At 39.5% G+C, this 16,030-nt stretch overlaps 1 long non-coding RNA gene across 1 annotated transcript in view; it reads right to left on the bottom strand.

Moving 5' to 3' along the window:
* The window catches only part of LOC135971103 (uncharacterized), a 102,385-nt gene extending 87,222 nt beyond the window's left edge, over positions 1–15,163 (bottom strand). Inside the window, exon 1 of the long non-coding RNA XR_010587186.2 lies at positions 15,073–15,163. This is a non-coding gene — a long non-coding RNA (uncharacterized lncRNA). The remainder of the gene's footprint in view (positions 1–15,072) is intronic.
* Between the last annotated feature and the right edge of the window lie 867 nt (positions 15,164–16,030).

The raw sequence follows: 16,030 nt of genomic DNA, 5'->3' as shown, positions 1-16,030 counted from the left end.
CAGAATTGTAAGAAAGAATAGTTATTGTTTTAAGCCACTAAGTTGTGGAGGATCTTATTATGTAGTAATAGGTAACTGATACAGGTGGTCTTACCATGGCTGTTGTCCCAGAACCAGCAACAAAGCAAAAATTTACCTATCTTCCCGTGACCAGCATACAGGATACACATCCTAGGCACTGCAGGCCAACTGAAAGTAGGTGAAAAGAAGAAGACCATCCTGACACCAGTTTTCTCTAGATCCTTAGTCATCATTGAATAAGACTGGCTCATCTAGCATGTTAAACAGAGTTGCTACAGGCCCTTTGAATCAACTAATCATCTCACTTCCTTCTGTGAGCATTTTATTCAATGCACTGAACCAAGAAAGAAAAAAACAAGAATATTATTTTAAAGCTATGAACCATACATTTATGTGCTAAAGTAGGCTTGAAATTTCACTTCATAGAGCCCAACTACCAAGCTACCCGTGACATCCCTAAGACTGTCTTCAAACTGTCCCCAGACCGCAGTTCTACATCTCAGCAAGAAGTGCAGATAAATGCTGCTGTCTCTTAGGCACCTTCTCTTAAGAAGCAGAATCTCACTACCTCCATGAGAAGGAGGAAATGTTTTTCTCAAGTTCCCAGGATGCACCACAGGTGATATAATATTCTCAACCAGTGTTCCATTCATGGGAGATATTTGCCCTTTGACCTACTTGGCACCAGACATGTATAGGAGTGGAGACTTCAGTTTCTCAGTGCTACTCCATTTGGAAAGTCCTTTCAAAACATCTTTGCCCATTGTACAGGCTTCATTTTGAACAACTTCCGAAGGTATATGATGTTGAAACCAGTGAAAACCTTGTCCTACTTTTGTTTTATAAATGCATAAAGTTTTTTAAGATCCTCATTTTACAGAAAAGCAATCTACAAAAGAAATGAGACACAGAAAATAATGAAACTCATTCTATAGAGAATAAATTGACCAATTTAATTTGGGAAAAGGCAGGATAAGGGAAGACTTTATTATAGGGGAATTACATCTGAATTTAGTAATCAGAAAGAAAGAACATCTGCCTGTGTCTTCATGATGGTGGATTGCTTTGGAAGGGGTACTAAAAAAAGAGTAGGAAAAGGACTTCTATTAGGAGTCAGAAAGCAATTACTTTCAAACATGGGATAAGAAGGTCAAAGGGCAAAGAAAAAGGAAGTTGCCAGAGTCTTTGAGACCTAATAAAAAGAGGAAATTCGAGTGGAAAAAGTCCACTCTGGGTCTGAGAACAAATAGTTCTGGGTCTAGCTCTTAAGGATAGTTAAGAGTTACTTAAACAGATATACCACCTACATGAAATATTTTACATTGTTTTGTTATTTTTTATTGGCTAAAGTTTTGAGGCTTGTTGAAATTAGTTGTTTTAACATGGGCACAGGGAAGGCAACATCACACATCGGGGCCTATTACAGGGTGAGAGGCAAGGAGAGGGAGAGCATTAGGACAAATACCTAACGCATGAGGGGCTTAAAACCTAGATGACAGGTTGCTAGGTGCAGCAAACCACCATGGCACATGCATACCTGCACATAACAAACCTGCACATTCTTCACATGTATCCCAGAACTTAAAGTAAAATTTAAAAAAAGAAATACAAGGCATGTAAGCACAGTTATGATCTGAACCCCACTGCAGAATGATTTGTGAAGAACTAGGAAATAATGTTTAGAAATTGGAAGGTACCTAAAAAAAAAAAAAGAAGAAAGAAATAAATTAGTTGTTTTAATAAAGATCTCTCTTTATTTATCTGAAAAAAAAAAAAAAGGGAGGAATTCTCTTTTCCGTGCTGAGCAACCACCTTACTATGTCACAGGGTTTGGGCCATTTGAACATGACGCTACTTCACGAGTCTATTGAAAGCATATCACAAGCTGGCTGCTAAAAAGGGAAATTTATCTCCTGGGTCATGGGAGAAGGTGATAGCCGTGCATACCCTCTTTGCATTTGACTTTGAAGGCATCCCTTGGCTGCCACAGCTCTAACAAATTTCCTTGGTCAGAAAAGAACAGCTTCTTCTCCTCCCCTGCTGCTCCTTGGTTCCTAACATCTATCCTGCCTCAATACCTCAATGTACTTTTGAGGCTCAGTTTCCATACACTCCAGGCAAACTTTGATTTAATTAATTGTGTTGTATCACAGACTGGAAAAACAGCCATAGTTAATCATTTTCTGGAGAAGGCGCATATTCTCTTTGAAGTCTCATTTTCATTTTTAAAAAGCCAACATTCCAGTGAACGTATCACTTCCTTATTTAGAAAAATATTGTCTGCTCTTTGCAGGCCAGATTCTCCAACTCACTCAAACTAGAATATCTAACATTTACGGAATTCCTTTGTGCCAGCCACTACGCAAAATGTCTCTCGGCAACCCACGGAGGGAGATATGATTCTCTTCCTCGGGTCTCAGATGAAGAAGCTGAGATGATCCCTGGCTGTGCCCTAGTGAGTGGCACAGCTGGACCTTGACCTTTTATTCCATGACTGTAGGGACTACTGCCTCCTGGGAGTGCAGAAATAGAGGCTACAGTTTATCAGACGAAGTCTCCTCAATCAGTTGTCAGAATGATTTCTACAAAGTATTCTCTCAAAAACTGGTTTGAATTTCTTATCAATAACTTGATATTAAGTACCACTGTGTCCAATCAATCAAAAAATTGGTTTTCAAAAACTACACTGTTGATTTATAACAACTCTGAACCCAGTTGTTGAGTACAATATGATTAAATAAGATATTTCTCAATTCATTTTCAGTAAGAATCTAAATTCACGCTGTCTTTTTCTCTTCATTATATATACTAAAATAAACCATGCCAATTGGTAGACTGTCTACCACCTATAAGGTTTAACAGAAAGAGGCAAAACAACTTAAATGACAGTCAAGAGAACTTCCCCAGCCTCCATTTCATTGAAAATGGTATTTTTTTCTGGATATCTTTTCTTTATCCTTCTAGTTTGTTCTCCACGCTTCTCAGTCCTGGTGTCTGCCCCAGGAGATGGTCACATTTGGAGAACATCAATATAACTCTTGCCATTGGCTCTGGAGGAGCAGCGTCAAGTGATCAGAGGTGGGAAGAGAGTGAGGGTGCTGATTCTTCCTCAGGCTCACCATGCTGGGCCGTGGGTGGCCACATGGCCCCCGTGAGGGCCCTGGCACCAGTCATACAGCCCTCTCATACAGCTCCCCCTCCTGGTTCTAACCTCTCCTTCCTCCTTCTATTTGTCCCTTCAGGCCTCCCAGTGTTAAGAGCCCATATCAACACAGGGTTACATGCCATCCCTTGTTGCTTTTCTTAAGCCATGTCCATACCCCTGTAAATAGTCTGTTTATCAAACTCTGTTCAAATTACCCAATCTTAATGTGCCTTTTGTTTCCTATTGAAATCTTGACTGATGCAATATTGAAAATGTTGGCAAAAGCCTACAAGCCTCACCAAAACATGACTACTCTATTAAAACCCCTACTGAAGATACAAGCTCAAAAAGTACAAGAGACAGCTCTTTTCTGAAGACCTGGTTTTCATTTCTGGTGGGTTAATTACTCACTGTCTCTGAATCAGGTGGAGAAAGATCTATTTCTCTCTCTGTGAGTAAAAATATTACCAATATAATGCAGCAAAACAGAAAGGGATCTCTGTACCTAGATAAGTATTGAAGTTAAGATGCCCTGACCTGGATTGCTGTTTAAGAGTCAAGAACATTTGGAAGTACCAAGGATCCTCCTTGCTCTTTCTGACCCCTTTGCCTTCCTGACTCAGAGTAACACAGAGGAACATTGCTCTCCAGAAATCTGAGATTCAGTCCTTGTTCTGCCACCTAGTAACTCTGACTTTGGCTATTTTATCTAATCTTCCTAAGGCTTATTTTTATTATAGACTGAATGTTTGTATCCTCCAAAAATTCATATGTTGAAGCTCTAACCCCCAACATGGTGGTATTTAGAGATGAGATCATTGGGAGGAAATTAGGATTTAATGAGATCATGATGGTAGGGCCCCATTATGTCATTAGTGCCCTTATAAAAAGAGAAACTAGAGACCTTGCTCCCCCTCCTACATATAAAGATACAGTGAGAAGGTAGCTGTCTGCAAGCCAGGAAAAGAGCCTTCACCAGAAACAACCCTCTATCAGACCTTGAAATTTCCAGCCTCCAGAACTGTGAGAAGACACATTTCTGTGGTTTAAACCACATAATCTGTTTTTTTGTTGTTGTTGTGAAAGGCAGCCTGAGATGACTGAGACAGTTTCTGTCCCTTTAAATTAGAGATGATCAAACCAGACTACCCGTGTTGGAATTCTCCTCCCACATTTAGTAGTTGCAGACCCTTGGTTAGTTTGGTTAACTGAAACTCAGTTTCCTTACCTATAATAATCAGAACAATAATAGTAATACTTTTAGGTTTGTTGGGAGGATTCAATAAAAAAAAACTTAAGAAAAGTACTTATCACAGTGTCTGGCACTTACTAAATCTCCATATTAATCATCATTATCACTGCTATGGAAACATAGAATGAATAACTCTGCCAGGAATAGGCAGAATCAGCAAAGGTTAGAAGAAGTGAAGAAGAAAGGAAGCAGGAGAATATCCTAGTCAGCCTTTACTGCACTCCCCAAATATCTAAACCAATGTTAGCTATGTAACAGTAAGTGCTAATTCCTTGCTCTTTGATTGATATATTAATATTTGAAAAAAAATCGAATTGTAAATGTCTGAATTGAGTATTGTAGAAGTTACATTATGAGCAATTGAAGAGTAACTGTGGAAGGTGAGCTGACTAGTAAGGAAGGAATTGAGTAGGCACTTCATGAGTTCACTGACTGCCCCTTTGACATGGGGTAGGAGGTAGAGATAATGTGGGGAGCCAGAGAGAGGATGAACTTAATCTTAAACCTCTGTATGACAGGGTGAATACCCTCACTGAATTTTATAAGTGTGAATTCCAAAATTCTCCAGATTATACATTTTTTCAAGTCAAAAATCATACTTGATTTTACATTTGGCTCCCACTCACTAACATCATCTCAGAGCAATGAGCACATACTAGATTTCAACACATACACTGAATAGACAATTGTTGAATAGGTTGTGCCTCACACTGCCAGTCCATTGAAGAAGAATTCCTGGAAAAAGGAGAATCTGAGGAACCACTTGAATGACAAGAACAAGATGGTGACTGAGTTCAGGTATAGGGATTTGTTACCAGGCAGAAAAAAGCTAGGAAAGGGTCAGGTTTTTAACTAATTTCTCATAGATTTTGGAACCCTTGTTTTCAAATGTTGTTTTTAAAAAATGTTTGTAAAGTTCAGAGGAAGAAATAAAATGAGAAGGAGAAAGAGAGAAAAGAGGAGGGGAGGAGAAGAACAAGAAGAAAGGAAGGAGGGAGGAAGGAAGAGAAAAGGAAGAATAGTAACCTAAAACCTCTGAGAGAAGCCCAGAGACAGACTGAAGTGAATACTCGAGAAAAGTCAGGAGACCTCCCTTTTCCTTCTGTAAGAAACGTGGACGTTGAAATCAGTTGTAGGATGAGGTGGCCCCACAATCCAAGCCTGATTAATATGAATAAGGAAGAGGAAAAATTGCTCAATTATAGATCCTCACATCCCATGTTTCTCTAGATTTGACAAAGTTCATTCACTTAATAACCATGGCATTTTAGAGGAGCTCACCACTTTGCTAGGCCCAATTGCTGCAGCATAATGGGAAATTGCAGAAGGAACTACAATAGATATCTAGTCCCAATGACTTTCCATGTTGAAGGACAGAAAACATAGAAAAGGGACTATATAAAAAAATATATTACATGTAGGAGAGATTAACTCAAACACCAAAAATTTTAAATCAGTTTTAATTAAAAGACTGATGAGAGAAGAAGGAGATGAATAAAAGAAGATTTCCTACAGAATGTGAGTCTGAGAATTGCCCTGAAAGAAATGGAGATTCTGACTTGGCTGGAGTAGGTAAGATCATTCCAAATTAGGGATGGGGAATGATCTCAGGGAATGTTGGATAAAAATAGGCAAGATCCATTTATCACTTAGAAACTGTGTTACATGCTTACACACTGTTAGTGGGAGTGTAAATTAGTTCAACCAATGTGGAAGACAGTGTGGAGATTCCCAAAAGACCTAAAGACAGAAATACCATTTGACCCAGCAATCCCATTACTGGGTATAGACCTAAAGGGATATAAATTGTTCTATTATAAAGATACATGCGTATAATTGTTCTATTACAAAGATCATTGCAGCACTATTTACAATAGCAAAGACATGGAATCAACCTAAATGCCCACCAATGATAGGCTGGATAAAGAATATATGGTACATCATGGAATATTATGCAGCCATAAAAAAGAATGAGATCATGTCCTTCACAGGTACATGGATGGAGCTGCAGGCCCATATCTTTAGGAAACTAACAGAAAACCAAATACCACACACTGTCACTTGTAAATGGGAGCTAAATGATGAGAACACATGGCCACATAGAAGGGAACAACACACACTGGGGCCAAGCAGAGAGTGGAGGGTGGGAGGAGGGAGAGGATCAGGAGAAATAACTAATAGGTACTAGGCTTGATACCTGGGTGGTGAAATAATCTGCCCAAAAAGCCCCCATGACACAAGTCTACCTATGTAACAAACCAGCATATCCTGCACATGTCCCCTGAACTTAAAATAAAAGATTTTTTAAAAAAGAGAAATTGTGTTCCAAAACCCCCAAAATACTATGTTGAGTACATTCAGGGTTAATTTTTCTCCAGTATAAAAGAAGTCCAAAGGGAGCTGAGCCAGGTATGTTGTGGTACTCCTTGATGTCATTAGAGATCCAGGTTCTTTCTAGTTTTCTATTTCACCATCTTTTGGGCATGACCCTCATGTTCTCAGGATAGCTACTGAAGCTCCACCCATCCTACACATGTTTCAAACAAAAGGAAGACAGAATCAGTAGGGCAAATAGGCACATACTTCCCCTTTGAAGAGATTCCCCAACAACTTCCATTTATATATCATTGGCTGGAATTCTGTCACATGGTTACCCAAAACCTGCAAGGGAGGCTTAAGAATTTAGCTATTTAGCTTGGCATGTTGCTACAGCCAATAGAATCAAATACATTAAGGGATAAATCTAGAGTTCAGCAAGAAATAACAGGAAAAAGTTTTCACACCAAAATGAAGGGTACATGTAAGAAACTAACCCTGTAATTTGTGGCCTATGTCAAAGACTGAAGAGGGAGTTCAAGCCAAAGTGAAAGTTGTTGCTTTTGCAATGCAGGCTGGTTTTCAAAAGATGAATTAAAAGGTTGTCATGGAGCTCTTGAAAAACCGCATGCAGAGGAATTAAGAGCAGAATTTGTTCCATTTGCAATGGTCAACCAGTGTGGAAATGTGCTCAGGACCAGCCAAGCACACAATAGCACATGGCACTAAATATGACACTGAGATAACTCTTTTAGGACCATGAACACACAAATGTATCTTTTAAAATTTTCAAGCTCCCCTTGCTGACATTTGGTGCATTTTCAAACTTTGTTTTTATGTAATTTTGATTTCCGATCAGTTGAATTTAAAACATAAATCAAGAAGTTTCCACAATAATTTTTACCATTTTGGAAAAGGTAGGATTTTTTTGAATTTTAAGAATACAAATGCACAGGCATACCTGGGCGATATTGTGGGTTCAGTGCCAGACCACCACAATAAAATGCATATCACAGTAAAGTGGGTCACAGGTATTTGTTGGTTTACCTGTGCATATAAAAGTTATCTTTACACTATACTGTAGTCTATTGAATGTACAATAGCATTGTGCCTTTAAAAAGTACATACCTTAATTTAAAAATACTTTATTGCTAAAAATGCTAAAGATCATCAGAGCCTTCAACAAGTTATAAGCTTTTTGCTGGTGGACGGTCTTGCTTCGATTTTGATGGTTGCTGACTGATCAAGATGCCGGTTGCTGAAGTCTAGGGTGAATGTGGCAATTTCTTAAAATCAGACAACAACGAAGTTTGCCACATTGATTGACTTGTCCATGAAAGATGTCTCTGTAGCATGTGATTCTGTGTGACAGCATTTTTTTTATTATACTTTATGTTCTAGGGTACACATGCACAGTGTGCAGGTTTGTTACATACGTATACATGTGCCATGTTTGTGTGCTGCACCCATTAACTCGTCATTTCCATTAGGTATACCTCCTAATGCTATCCCTCCCCCATCCCCCCACCCCACAATAGGCCCTGGTGTGTGATGTTCCCCTTCCTCTGTCCAAGTGATCTCGTTGTTCAATTCCCACCTATGAGTGAGAACAGACAGCATTTTACTCACAGTAGAACTTCTTTCAAAATTGGAGTTAATCCTCTCAAATCCTGCTGCTGCTTTACATCTAAATTTATGCAATATTCTAAATCCTTTGTTGTCATCTTAATAATGTTCATAGCATCTTCATTAGAAATAAATTCCATCTCAAGAAACCACTTCCTTTGCTTCATCCATTAGAAGTAACTTCTCACTGGTTCAAGTTTTATCATGAGATTATGGGAATTCAGTCACATCTTCAGACTCCACTTCTAATTCTTGGTCTCTTGCTATTTCTACCACATATGCATTACTCCCTCCACTAAAGTATTGAACCTCTCAAAGCCATCTGTGAGAGTTGGAATCAGTTTATTTCAAACTCCTGGCATCGTTGATATTTTGACCTCATCACATGAATCATGAATGCCATTAATGGCATTTAGACTGGTAAGCCCTATTCAGAAGGTCTGTAATGTGCTCTGCCCAGATCGATCAGAGGAATCACATCTATGGCAGGCATAGCCTTGTGAAATGTATTTCCTAAATAATAAGACTTGAAAGTCAAAATGACTTCTTGATCCATGGGCTACAGAGTGGGCTTTGTATTAGCAGGCATGAAAAAAAAATTATCTCTTTGTACATCTCCATCAGAGTCCTTGGGTGACTAGATATCTGGTCAATAAGCAGCAATATTTTGAAAGAAATCATTTTTTCTAAGCAATAGACCTTAACAATAGTCTTAAAATATTCAGGAAACCACTCTGTAAATAGCTTTGTTGTTCCATTTCTAGAGCACAGACCGAGTATATTTCACATAATTCTTAAGGACCTTAGGTTTTTCTGAGTTGTAAATGAGCATTGGCTCCACCTTAAAGTCACTAGCTGCATTAGCCCCCAGGAATGTCTGCCAGTCTTTTGAAACTTTGAGGCCAGGTACTGACTTCTCTCTAGGAAAGTCCTAGAGGGCAACTTCTTCTAATAGGAGACTGTTTCATATACATTGAAAATCTGTTGTTTAATGTATACACCTTCATCAATTAACTTAGCCAGATCTTCTGGATAACTTGCTGCAGCTTCTCCAACAGGGCTTGCTGTTTCACCTTGCAATTAGATTATAAAGATGGCTTCTTTCCTAGAACCTCATGAACCAACTTCTGCTAGCTTCAAACCTTTCTTCTTCAGCTTCCTCACCTCTCTCAGCCTTTAGAGAATTAGTGAATTAGGGCCTTGCTCTGAATTAGACTTTGGCTTAAGGGAATGTTGAGGCTGACTTGATTTTCTATCCAGACCACTAAAATTTTCCCCATAACAACAATAAAGCTGTTTTGCTTTCTTTCCTTTTTGTGTTCACTGGAGTAGCACTTTTAATTTCCTTCAATAAATTTCTCTTTGCATTCACAACTTGGATGTTTGGTACAAGAGGCCTAGCTTTCTGCCCTTTTCAGCTTTTAAAATGCCCTCCTTACTACACTTAATCATTTCTAGCTTTTGATTTAAAATGAGAGAGCTGCCACTCTTCTTTTCACTTGGATACTGAGCGGCCATTGTAGGGTCATTAAATGGTCTATTTCAATATTGTTGTGACTCGGGAAATAGGGATGTCCAAGGAGAAGAGAAATATGGGAATGACTGGTCAGTGGACCAATCACAACAAGCACATTTATCAATTAAGTTCACCAACTTACATGGGTGCAGTTTGTGATGTCCCAAAATAATTATGTTATTAGCATAAAAGATCACTGATCACAATCACCATAGTATATATAATAATGAAAAAGTATAAAATATTGTGAGAATTACCAAAACGTGACACACAGACATGAAGTGAGCACGTGCTGTTGGAAATACGGCGCCAATAGACTTGCTTGATGCAGGGTTGCCACAAACCTTCAATTTGTACAAAATAGACTACCTGAAAAGTGCAATAAAGTGAATGCAATGAAATGAAGTGCACTTATAATTTCTTATAAACATTGTCAAAAATATTAATTTAAGACCTAAGCATGTTTGAAGTTATAAAATCCAAGAGGCATTCTACCAGGAAAAGGCTACCCAGGGCCATGTTCTGCAGAGTAATCCTGCACTGCACAATGTATATACAGACAGCCCGCAAGACAGAAAGTAGAAGAATGGTTACCAGAGGCTGGGAAGGATAGTGGGAGGTGTCGGGGAGGAGGGGACGGTTAATGGGTACACAAAAATAGAATGAATAAATAAGGCCTAGTATTTGATAGCACAACAGGGTAACTATAGTCAATAATAATTTAACTGTACATTTAAAAAAATAATGAAAAGACTATAATTGGATAGTTTGTAACACAAACGATGAATGCTTGAGGGAATGGACACCCCATTTCCATAATGTGATTACTATGCATTGCATACCTGTATCATAACATCTCATGTACCCCATAAACGCATACACCTACCATATACACACAAAGATAAAAAATAAAAAATTATTTTTAACAAAAAGGTATAATCACATATGGTAACAGGGTCCTTGCACAGCTCAAAGCCAGTGAGGCCACTACTTGCCCCGCAGTCTATGTTAACTGCACCCCTGGAGTACAACTCCATAGACTATCCATGCAGTCGCCCTGGTAACAAGTGTATACAGAAGAGGATGCACTTCTGTAATTACAATGTAGCAATTACAAAAAATAATGTTAATACTTTATCCTCATATTTTACAATTTTTAAAATTTTACATGTAAATGAGTCTGGCTCAGTTTTTTTAACAGCAGAGGAGACATTTTCAGGACTGTTTAATGCCTTACGCAGGGTCACAGACACCACTGGTCAGTTGAGTACACCTACATGTGTTAAGCCTACACCTAAATAAGCACGGTTGAGTCTCTCTTGAAGTTATTCAGATCATGCCATTGTTAACTTATATTTACCATTATCAGTGGCAAGTGTTGAAAGAATACACATCTCTTTTTCTTCCTTTGCTTATGCAAATAATAGAGGAGCCTCAGACACTATAAAATGTTAATTTGTTTAATTATATGGTTTAAGAATTAAAAAAAAACCTTTGGCCTCCTCGTATCTAAAACTTACCCCCCTCCAAACAAAACAAAACAAAATTCTTAGTTTAAGTTTTTGCTAAAGGCACTAGACTTGGGAGTCAAGAGGCGTAGGGTGTATTTCTAAGTCTAACTAATCACTGTCCTAATCTTTAGGGACCTCAATTTCTCCCTATGTAAAAAAAATGAAGGAGTTAGAGCTTCTACACCTTTTTGGCTGTACAGTCCAGGACTCAGTTCCGGCCTGCTTAAAATCCCATTTAGTCTACTGAAAGGAGTTGGCTATTCGAAAAGTAAAGCTCCCTGACTGTAAAGCATAACGCCAGACAACAATGCCAGCCCATGTGACAAGATGGCACTATAAATAGACAGCCCAGAATATCTGTTCATAGGACTAGCGGCTGGTAGCTCATCAGCTGCCTGGAGCTGCTATAGATTCAGAAGAAACTTCTTTGTTTGGCTCTCCTCCCCTAGTTCTAAAAATCCAGTAGCTAATTTGAGATTTAGCACTAATATATCAATGTTGTATGTGGCTTAGTACACTAACAAGCTTGTGGAAATAGGTTTATTGCTTGTACATGCTTGGTTCATGCCTTCCAGAAGAAGATTTGGGAGATGGTCCTGCTCTGTCTCCTCAGCTAACCCTCCTCATAATAACCTGGGATTGTCTTTTAAAATAGGACAGTAAACTGTAGCCATGCCAAACCACGGAGAAGAGCTCTGAAAAAAAGACATGTTAAGGGAAGAAAAGATCACTAAATAATGTGAAGATACACTTTCAAATTTTACTTTTCCTAAAGTTCAAGGCACCTGTTAGTTTAAGAGAAAGATTAGATTTAGGGAGAAGGATGCTTATACCCTCACCACTATGAGCAACAGACATACACACATGCACTTGTTTCTCTCGAATTCCCCCTGTATCCCTTCAGTTTCCAATTCTTTCTTAAAGTCACCTATTCATTTTCTCTACTTGCATTGCATTTACCTTCTCCCACCTTAAGTTTCTATACTTATTCCCGCGTTTTCTTTAAAAACTTCATTAAAATCTCATCTTCAAGAAATGACCCCAATTTTTCAAATTGCAGCCAGAATTTAAAAAAAAAAAAAGTATAAATAAACCTTGAAATGATTTTACTAAATGCTTTCTAACTTTTTAAAAATTTAATATTGATAATTCACAGAAAACTTAATCATTTGAACATGTCAGCAAACAGCGTTTGATTATGAATGTATTTACATAACAATCATGGGTAAACCTGTCTTTAAAAAATAAAGTCATTGACCATTATAATTCTTTCCACCTCAATGCCAGCCCATAATACCTGCTCTATGGGGTGTAACTATTTTTTTCCCTGTCCCTGGATGAAAAAGATTTTCTGTTTGTTGCTGAACAATTAAAAATTCTATAGTCATTTCTATTTGCAAGAACTGTCTCATTTCACTAATTCAAAGAGATTCTTGTAATAGTTAAAACTCCACAAGTCATTTTAAGTTGACTCTTTCTCCCTCCTCCAGATTGGGCCTCTTTTGGAAACTTACAGTGGAAAAAAAAGAAAGCAGACATCTTGTTTCTCCGTCAGCTTCTCTCTACCTTACACCCAAATCCCCAGGGTTGCAAGAGGAGAGAAACAAAAGATAAGGAAGCAGGAAAAGACCTGCTTGATTTGCTCAGTGTTGATGCTCTTGGTGGTGTGATGAATGACCAAAGCTGACTTTTTTCTTGAGCACACGATTGTGAATTCTTCAGAGGTCCCTGATGTATCTTCTTTAGCTGACCAACTGCTACTCCTCATCAGCTCCTGCCTCTGCAACAAATCCCACATTTCCACACTTCCAGGACCCCCTTGCCTTTGCAGAATTCATTCCAGAGGCTCCAGCTTTCACATCAGGCCCATGGGAAAGTACCCACTTCTTGCCAAATGGTAAAAGTGCAGCCTTAGCTCTTTCCCCACCTTCACACATGGCTTCAGCCAATATTTCATTGTAAGATTACCTTCCATAGTACACAGGCAGTAAACTAGTGTGTCCCTTCAAATCCAGGAACACATCAAGATTCCTGATTGGTCACCTTGCAGCCCTTTACACTAGGTTGAAGTGAGAGTGAAGCACCCAGCACTTTTCTGGTGTTGGGAGTGAGGGCAGACTCCCAGCACACAGAAAATACTCTCTTTAAATATCAATCCTTCTTATACTCAAAGTACATATTGAGCTAAAGGTCATAAAATCAGCCCTTCTCTACTGCCTTTGAAAATCCTGCACAGGTGATCTGACAGCATGTGCTGGATGGGAAAGTACTTGCCCTCTGCTACCTTCTCAGACAAATTGGACACTGTCACGTAGAAAAAAAATCCTTTTAAATATCCTTTACTTACATCTATAAATATTATTCTACACATCAAAACATTTCCATAAACATATCATTAATCACATATTGCCTTTCCATAAATATAAAAAACTAAAATTCAGGTTTTATAAATTTCAAGATGGCTTACTAGAAAGGTCACATGTCAGTTCCCCTCAGAAAGAAGAATCGAACGTACAGGTGAGTAATCATAACTCATATAGAATATTAAGGAGAGAGTGCTGGAACTAGTGGAGAATTCACAAGAAGCAGCTAAGGTACAGAAAAAGAGGGAAGCAAAAGGCTGGCTGAGATCAGACCCTCCCGAGGGACTTGGTATTTCATCAAAAGGGTATGTTCTTGGCTCCCTTCACCCTTGGAGCAGACTGCTGGTTTCCAAACTTCAGAGGTCTCCTCTGATTTCATGAGCCAAAGCACTAGTATGAGTGGTGATTTGGGGACTTCTTGAGGACATTACACCAGACTACCAACCTGCACACAGTCACTCACCCTGTTCCTGGACCCAAGTTGTGGTAGCAGGTGTCATATTTGCTGCACACCCATTGTGAGACTGTTTTCTACCCAGGCAACCTCAGTCCTTGTGTCTCCACATTGCCAGATCTCCTGCAGACATTCCGCAGCAACAGCTGGGATTGTGGCAGCCACACAGGCCTCACTGGACCTAGCGGAGCTGTAGAATGCCCATGGCCCAGGTCTCAGGGAGTGCTGCTCCTATGGGAAGAGAGAGTGCAACCCACCAAGAAAGTACCCCTTCCCTGGGACAAAGGAAACCAGAGCATGTTCTTTCCTGTGCTTGAGAGCTTCCACTTGTGGGGTGAAGGTGATGGTGCCTCTTCCGACAGAGGCAAAGATGCCATGCTCAGCTCTGTGGGAGAGAAATGTGGTTCCACCCCAGTGGCCATATGGCCCCAGTGCTTAAACATGGCTGTGGAGAGGAAGACCTCTTTTCTCTACCCTCCCCACAACTACTGCAGAAATAGCCATGGCTGCACGCATGGGAGACTGGCATAGGCATGCTGGTAGATGGTCATTCCAGGACTGTTAGGGGTGGATGTACCCCATTGGATGTGTGCTCACCAGGCCCAGGCTTGCACTAAAGGCAGGGTCCTTCCCACTCTCTACATAGAGCAGCAGCATTCCTGCAGCAGAGAAGAGGAGAGCCTCAAAGTTTTATGTTTTGGGCTGAGAAAAGAAGTTCCGCCCCATAACCACTTTTGTGGAGAGTCACAGAGCAGGTACCTTTCATGGCTCTCAGATTCACTGCAGCTTGGAGACGGAGAGGTCTGTCTATCTGAGTGTCTGGAGTGCCAGGACAGAAACATGACAGGAAGGTGAATTACATTCCTACCTCGCCAGGCCATGGAGCTGAGATAGTGCTCCCCACTGCAGAAACCTCAGCACATTTCACCGGGATCTCCCTCAAGCACCCAGTCAGGTCTGGTGCTTGTGTTTACCATTGGGATATATGAGGTCAAAGTCCAGCTTGACAGTCCAGCTCCACCCAGCTTTGTGGGTGATCCACAGAATAGCCCATTGGCTGAAGCAAAAGAGAGCTTCTCTCAATAAACAAAGATCAAGTATATGCCCATCTGCTTCTGCAGATAGTCAGCTGTTACCTGTAAATGCCACCTAATGGCCTGGAGATTGAACTGCACAGTGTAACACAAAACCTGCTGATACAAGTGCACAACAGTGAGGAATGAGTTAAGATTCCTGAGACTTCCTCTATCCTGATACCCAAGGAGGCAGTGAGCCTGCTCACAAACCCACCCAGTATGTAGCTACAATCAGCATTTGAGAAAGCCACCACACAAAAGCTATCTATAACCATGGAACACACGTAGAATCCTTGCCACTGAAAGCATCCAGAACCAAAGTAAAATAACCACACAGAGCATACAGAATAGTCACATCCTCAAGAAGAAAAAAAACTCCTGTCCAAACGAAAGTAAATTAAAATAAAGAAAGAGAGAAGAAGAGATAGTTTATCTAGATGAGAAGGAACCAAAGGAAAAATTCTGGTAATATGAAAAAACAGAGTGTTAAAACACCCCAGTGAATCACACTAACTCTCTAGCAATGGTTTCTAGTCCAAAGGAAATCTTTGAAATACCAGATAAATAATTCAAAATATGTATTTTAAAGATGCTCAGTGAGATACAAAAGAAAGTTGAAAACCAACACAAAGAAATTAGAAAAACTATTCAAGACATCAATGAAAAAATTACTGAAGAGATAGACATTAAAACAAAAAACACACACAAAGAACATCTAGAAATGAAAAATTCATTGAAGGAATTACAAAA

This window comes from Macaca fascicularis, chromosome 6, assembly GCF_037993035.2.
Source record: "Macaca fascicularis isolate 582-1 chromosome 6, T2T-MFA8v1.1".
NCBI lineage: Eukaryota > Metazoa > Chordata > Mammalia > Primates > Cercopithecidae > Macaca > Macaca fascicularis.
The sequence above is the reverse complement of the archived record's forward strand: the minus strand, read 5'-3'. Positions and strand labels throughout refer to the sequence as shown.